Source organism: Tupaia chinensis, unplaced genomic scaffold (genome assembly GCF_000334495.1).
Source record: "Tupaia chinensis unplaced genomic scaffold, TupChi_1.0 Scaffold000532_1, whole genome shotgun sequence".
NCBI lineage: Eukaryota > Metazoa > Chordata > Mammalia > Scandentia > Tupaiidae > Tupaia > Tupaia belangeri.
In genome coordinates, this window is record NW_006160045.1 from 4,728,494 (window position 1) to 4,735,170 (window position 6,677).

The window sequence follows — 6,677 nt, forward strand, 5'->3', positions numbered from 1 at the left end:
TTGGGCCGGGTTTTTATTTGGCTGTTAGGGGGAGAGGTCGAGGGGTGCTGAGGAATGCACTCAGGCGACAATACATTGGTTGTAGATTACAGGAAATGTCACTGTCTCTGGTTGATTGGTTATTAAGCCATTGAGTTAGGCAAAAAGTTACTTTAGGTTTCTGGTATCTCCTTTATTTCTTTTATTGGTCAGTCCCGGTGGGGTGATGGTCTCATGATTTTTTTCCTATGTGCTAGCTCGCCTTTTTGAAATGGTGCCATCCCTCAGTAAGGTGGGACAAAATGGAGTCGTGGGACAAAATGGAGTCGCTCTGGTTCTGTTCTGGTCCTACATTCCTCCCTTTTCCAAGGACATAGTGGAGCCAATCATGGGTCCCAGTTATTGAGCTCTATCTGGTCCCAAGCAGCAACGGGCTGGTACTGGGACTTTAGTACCGTTAGTTGGACAGTGCTGATTCACTCGTGGATGAAAGCGATTAACCTGTTGAGGATGCAGGGACCAAGGGCAAGGAGGAGAAGGAGAATTAGCAGGGGACCCAAGAGGGCAGAGACCAGAGTGGTGAGCCCAGGGGAGGAGTCGAACCAGGAATCAAGCCAGCCTTGGGCCTGTTCGCGTTCTATTTTACGTTTTGCGAGGCCCTCCCTGACTTTGGTCATTGGCTCCTTTACTATACCGGAGTGATTGATATAAACAGCATTCCTCTCCAATGGCGGCACAGAAGCCCCCCTGTTGGAGAAAAATCAAGTCCAGGTCTCTCTGGTTCTGAAGGATGACCTCTGCAAGGAAGGACAAGAACTCCTGAAGCCGAGCAATAGAGTCCTCTAGCCTGGAAATATCCTCATCTATAGCCGCATGGAGATCGCAGTAATGTTTGTTTTGGAGAACTGAGGAGGAGACTCCAGTTCCTGCTCCTGCTATTCCCAAAAGGGCTGTGAGTGTGATGGCAGTGACCAGTTCTCATCTAACACGACTGAGGAATCCCTCTAATTTTTGATAGAATCCCTCAGCCATATGATAGACAAATCTAGGGAGAATCTGGATTAACACAAAAAAATCACGTGTGTTGTTGAGTGTTGTCTCATGGATGCAGGGTGTTAACCTAGTGGTGCAAGACCACCATTTATCGGGAAGGGGTATCAAGTACTTGTTGAGAGGTGAAGAGAGGGTGATCTCATTACAGAGATACTGATACACTGGGAGAATCATTCCCACACATAGCCCTTGTCCACTGACTGCCTGGAGGGTTAGTTTGGCAGTGCCTCATTGGTGTCACCTACAAAAGCCAGGGCTGTTTGATTCATTGTAGCTGCCAGGGGACATAATGCCCTCATAATAGGGAGGCTCTGTCTTGTAGCACAGCCAGCAGGAGTCAGTGAGATCTGGTCTGGATGCACTGAGGACCTGGAAGTCTGGTCCATCAAGTCCCAGAGAGGGTTTGGGTCAGAGTGGGACGGGAGGTCTGAGGGGTAAATGCCCGAGTCAGCTGGTGAGGAGGTGGATGGAGACGGGGCAGGGGGTGCAAGGACTGGGTTAGGCCCCAAGGCCTTGGTGAGGCTTGCATGTTCAACTCTGAGGCACAAGGTTAACAGTAATCCCTGATCATACCCCGACTGGTATAGGCAGATGCCCCAGGTGCACCCAGATTCCCATGCAGTAAATTTTTTCCCATTTTCCATAAAGGAGATCAGGAGTGGGTTGCAGAGAAAGGTGGTGCAGGGACCTGAAAGGCAGAGGGAGATGCCTGCTGAGGCAGGCCCAAGGGTTAACCCATTGGGGCCCGATTTGCGGGATATCCGAATTAAGTCATCCTGGACAGGTGGGGCCCAGGAAATACTGCTGGAGGATTTGCATCCCCATCTAGTACAATAGAAGTTATCTGGGCCTCCGCAGGATGTCACCCGGGCCTTTGGGCGATTTCCTTCCGGACAGATATAAAAAGGGGTTATCCTGAGAGAATTTCTAGAGGTGGGAGTGGCGTAGCCTGGAGGGGAAGAGAGACCGACTCCCATATTTATGGTGGTGATGATGATACCTCCTGTTGGGAGGCCCTTGGAGGAGTCTGTGGTCCGTGGGCCCTTTAACCAAGAACCCATGGCTAGGAGACATAGGTCAAATTCTAGTGTAGGCCACCAGCCCCGGGGAGGGGGGGTGGGGGCAAATGCAGTGGTGGTGTTGATAATATCTTCTGTAGTGGTGCTAGTAATGAGCCAGGTCAGTTTGAGGGGCTGGGGAGGGGAGGCCCTCGCCTGAGCTATCCAGAGGAGGGAAGACAGTATTAGCAAGGTTTGACGCATTGAAGTTTTAGCTTTAGGGGATTGTCTGGGTTCTTTGTAGATGTCCATCCTGAAATGAGGTTGTCCTGCAACTCGACGGGGTCTGCTGGCTTGACGTACCTATGATGGACCCAGGAGGCGATGCCGTCAACCTTGAGAGTGGTGGGGTGGTCAAGATGACTGTGTAGGGCCCCTTCCAGCATGGCTGGAGGTTTTCTTCGTGGTGTTGCTTAACGTATACCAAATCGCCGGGCTGGAACTGGTGTGGGCTTGCAGGAAGGTCCGTGGCATAAAGAGCCTGCAGTTTCAGCAAGACGTCTTGGTGTATGGCCTGGAGGCAGGCTTTACCTCTGTAAAATCTACTTCCCAATATGCTCCAGGCTTGTTCCCTCTGATTCGTGAGCCAGGCTGTCCCTGGGGTTTGGAAGTGTTGGTCAGCCGACAGGCCTTGCAGTGGTGCACAATAGTTTCAGTCTTTGAGTTAGCGCCTTTTATGAGAATGTGAGCATGTCGAAGGAGGTCTTGCATCTTTCTAGTGCCCATGTGGGTGGTTCGGTGGATTTTAGATAAGATTTGGTCACCGAGAGCCTCCAGGCGGATAATTATCTTCATGCCTTTACCATCCGTGGAGATTGTAGGCCAAAGGCAGGCCCTTTATCCATGCAAGGTCTTCCTGGGGTCGGTCAGGGAGGACTGGGCCACTAGGGTCTGGCATCTGAGCCACAAGAACTGTTGCTTTTAGGGCTACATCCCTGGCCATGGAGTCGGCCAGGTTATTACCCCTGGTGACTGGAGAATCGCCCTTTTGGTGACCCGGACAATGAATGACAGCCAGCTTTTTGGGGAGCTGAATGGCAGTCAGCAGTGCCAAGATCTCTGCCTTGTTTTTTATAGTTTTTCCTTTTGCAGTCAAGAGGCCTTGTATGTGGGTGGTTGCAAAGGCATAGCGACTGTTGGTGTATAAAGTGATCTTTTTGTCTTTGCCCAGGGTTAAAGCTTTGGTCAGGGCTTTCAATTCAGCCTTCTGGGCCAATGTTCCTGCTGGAGGAGCTCTACCCATAAAATTTCCCGCTCTGACACCACCACTGCCCCCGCATACCTCAGTCCCTTTGACACAAAACTGCTCCCATCCTTATACCAGGTCATTTCTGCATCTGGCAAGGGCTGATCTCTCAAATCAGGTTGAACTCCATGAACCTGTGCGAGGATTTTTGTGCAGTTGTGGAAGGGAGTGTCAAGGTCTGGGTCTAGCAGCAAGGTCGCAGGGTTTAAGGTGGTGGGTACCTGAAAAAAGATCTTGGCAGGGTTTAGTAAGAGACTCTGATAATGAATAAGGTGGGCATTGCTCAGCCATCGGTCTGGGGCTATCTAAGAATTCCCTCAATTGCATGAGGGGTGGAAATGTAAAGTTCTTGCCCTAAGGTCAATTTGTTAGTGTCCTTGATCATAAGGGCGGTGGCTGCAATTATGTGGAGACAGGGCAACCTGCTGCAACAGAATCTAATTTTTTTGACAGATAGGCTACAGGCCTTTTCCAGGGCCCTAAGGGTTGTACTAGGACTCCCTTTGCAATCCCCTTATTTTCATCCACAAACAAGTGGAATGGTTTAGTTATATCAGGCAAGCCAAGGACTGATGCCAAGAGGAGAGCAGTCTTGATTTGATTAAAAGATTCATCCATTCACTCTGTCCAGATGAACATGCCCAGGCTTTCTTTGGTAGCTTCATAGAGGGGCTTAGCCAATTCTGCAAACCCAGGGATCCATAGCCAGCAAAAGCCCATAGATTCCAGGAATTCTCTCACCTGTTTCAGAAAGGAAGGCCTGGGGATTTTTAGCACAGTTTCCTTTCTGGCGGCAGTCAGCCAGTGTTGTCTGCCTTCAAGCTCGTACCCCAGGTAGCTTACCTTTGGTTGACAAATTTTGGCTGAGGCCCTGCAGCCAAGGCTTCTAAGGGCATTAAGCAGAGCACGAGTGCCCTCTAAACAATCTTTCTGGGTTTTGGCTACTACCAGCAGGTCGTCTACGTACTGTAACAAGGCAATGTCAGGATGTGCGGCTCGAAATTCACCCAAATCTTCATGTAAGGCTTCATTGAAGATAGTAGGCTCATTTTTGAAGCCCTGAGGCAAGCGTTTCCAAGTTAACTGTCCACTGAATTCATACTTGGGGTCCACCCACTCGAAGGCAAAAAATTCTTGGCTCTTAGGTGCTAGGGGAAGGCTGAAGAAGGCATCTTTTAGGTCTAGGACAGTGTACCAATGATGAGTTGGAGGCACAGAGCTGAGGAGAGTATACGGGTCGGGCACCATTGGGTGAATGTCAATTACTCTCTAATTGACTTCTCTTAAATCCCGCACAGGTTGGTAATCACTGGAGTGAGGTTTTTTAACAGGTAGGAGCAGCGTGTTCCAAGGTGACTGGCAAGGTCTTAATATTCCTTGCTCTAGCAGCCAGTGAATATGAGGGGTGATACCAGTTCAGGCCTCCAGGGACATGGGATATTGGCGCACTTGGACCAGGTCTGCCCCTGGTTTAAGTTCTTCCAACACTGGTGGCCAATGTGTGGCTAATCCCATACCCCCAGTTTCCGCCCATGCACTGGGGAACTCAGCCAGCCATTGTGCCATGCCCAGTAAAGGGGAGGCCTCTCATGGGGGCTGGTGCAGTAGGTACTCATCTTCCAAGCTGACAGTGAGAACATGTATAGAGCGTCCAGACTTACCGAGGAGTTTACTGCCCCCTGGATCGAAGTGAATTTGGGCATCCAGTTTTGTTAATAAGTCTCTGTTCAACAACGGGTAGGGGCACTCCGTAATCACCATGAACTAGTGGGATACATTACCTTCTCCAAGGTCCACCATTCTCTTAGTGGTCCAGGAATACTCATTTGTTCCCATTGCTCCTTGGACCCAGGTAGTTTTGGTAGATAATATGCCAAGAGGTTGTAGAAGCACTGAGTTCTGAGCACTGGTGTCCACTAGGAAGTAAATGGGGGGTCCCCTCCACTTTAAGAGTTACCTTGGGTTCAGGGAGGGGCACTGAACCCCATCCCCTCTATTCACTATGATCAAGAGTCAAGACAGGAGTATTGGAGGGAGGCTCATCCTTCCGTTTTGGACAGTCTTTTGTCCAATGACCCTCCTTTTTGCAGTAGGCACACTGGTTTTTCCCGAGGCGGGGGTGGCCTTTTTTTATTAGGGCTGTTGGTGTTTCCTTCCTGGGCCAGTTCTTTTAGGTGCCTTTGTTTCTCTTTCTGGTTTCCCCGCAGTGGAGGCCAATAAGATTTTTTGCTAGATTCCGAGTTTGGCGGTCATTAGCTTTGGCTTGTTTTCCCTTGGGGGTTTCCCGATTATTGTTAACCTTTTCAGCCGATGTAATTAAATCTTGAATATTTTTTCTCCTAGCCTATCTAGTTTCTGTAACTCAGTCTAATATCTGGCACTGCCTGGCTAACAAAAGCCATAATGAGGGCCAGTTTGGCCTCAGGGGCCTCCGGGTCCATAGGAGTATATTGCCAGAAGGCATCCATGAGCCTTCCCTTTCCTGTTGAACATCTCCTAACTTAACCAAATTGGTAGGCTTTTTGGCAGCTGCTGTGAGACCTCCTAGCAGAATCTGGCAGTAGATCTGGAGCCGTGTTGAAGTCCCATTCTGGCTGGGTCGAAGGGAATTTGGTGTTGATAGTATCAGGATTGCCCATGAGCTGTCCATTATCATCGGAGACTAGTTCTCGGGCTTTGGATAGGATTCGCTCTCGCTCCTCGGTGGTGAACAGAATCTGGAGGAGCTGTTGGCAATCGTCCCATGTCGGCTGGTGGGTGAAAAGGACAGTTTCTAGTAAGGCTATTGGCTCATTAGAATGTTCAGAGAACCGGGCATTTTGGGTTCTCCAGTTATATAGGTCACTGGTGGCAAAAGGCCAATAGTGATAAGACTGGTTTCCGTCTGCATCACGTGGTTCTGCAGCTTTGAGCAGCAACATAGTTGAATTTGCTGGTCTGGTCTGTGGAGGCAAAGGCCTGCCCCTCTCCCCCTCCTGCCAGTGCTAGTGGCTGGGCCCTTGTTTTGCTCCTCAGCTCCTGGGCGGGACTGCAGTGCGAGTTGGGCTTCTCCCCTTCTCGTCCCTCCTTCCACTCTTCCGCCCCTCCTTCCACTCTTTCTCCCATGCCTCCTTCCACTCTTTCTCCTGCCCCTCCTTCTGCTGCTGGAACCGGGGCTGGGTAGGGAGGAGGGAAGATCATATCCTCTTCAGTTTGTCCTTGGAATACTGGACGCAGGGGGAGCAGAGGCTTCTGGGAGTCTTCTTTCTCAGACTGCAAGGATTTTCGGGGGCATCAGTGGCTGTAAGAAAGGCTCAATCAGGGAACCAGCAGTTAGCCTAATGGCTATGTCGCTGGACTCC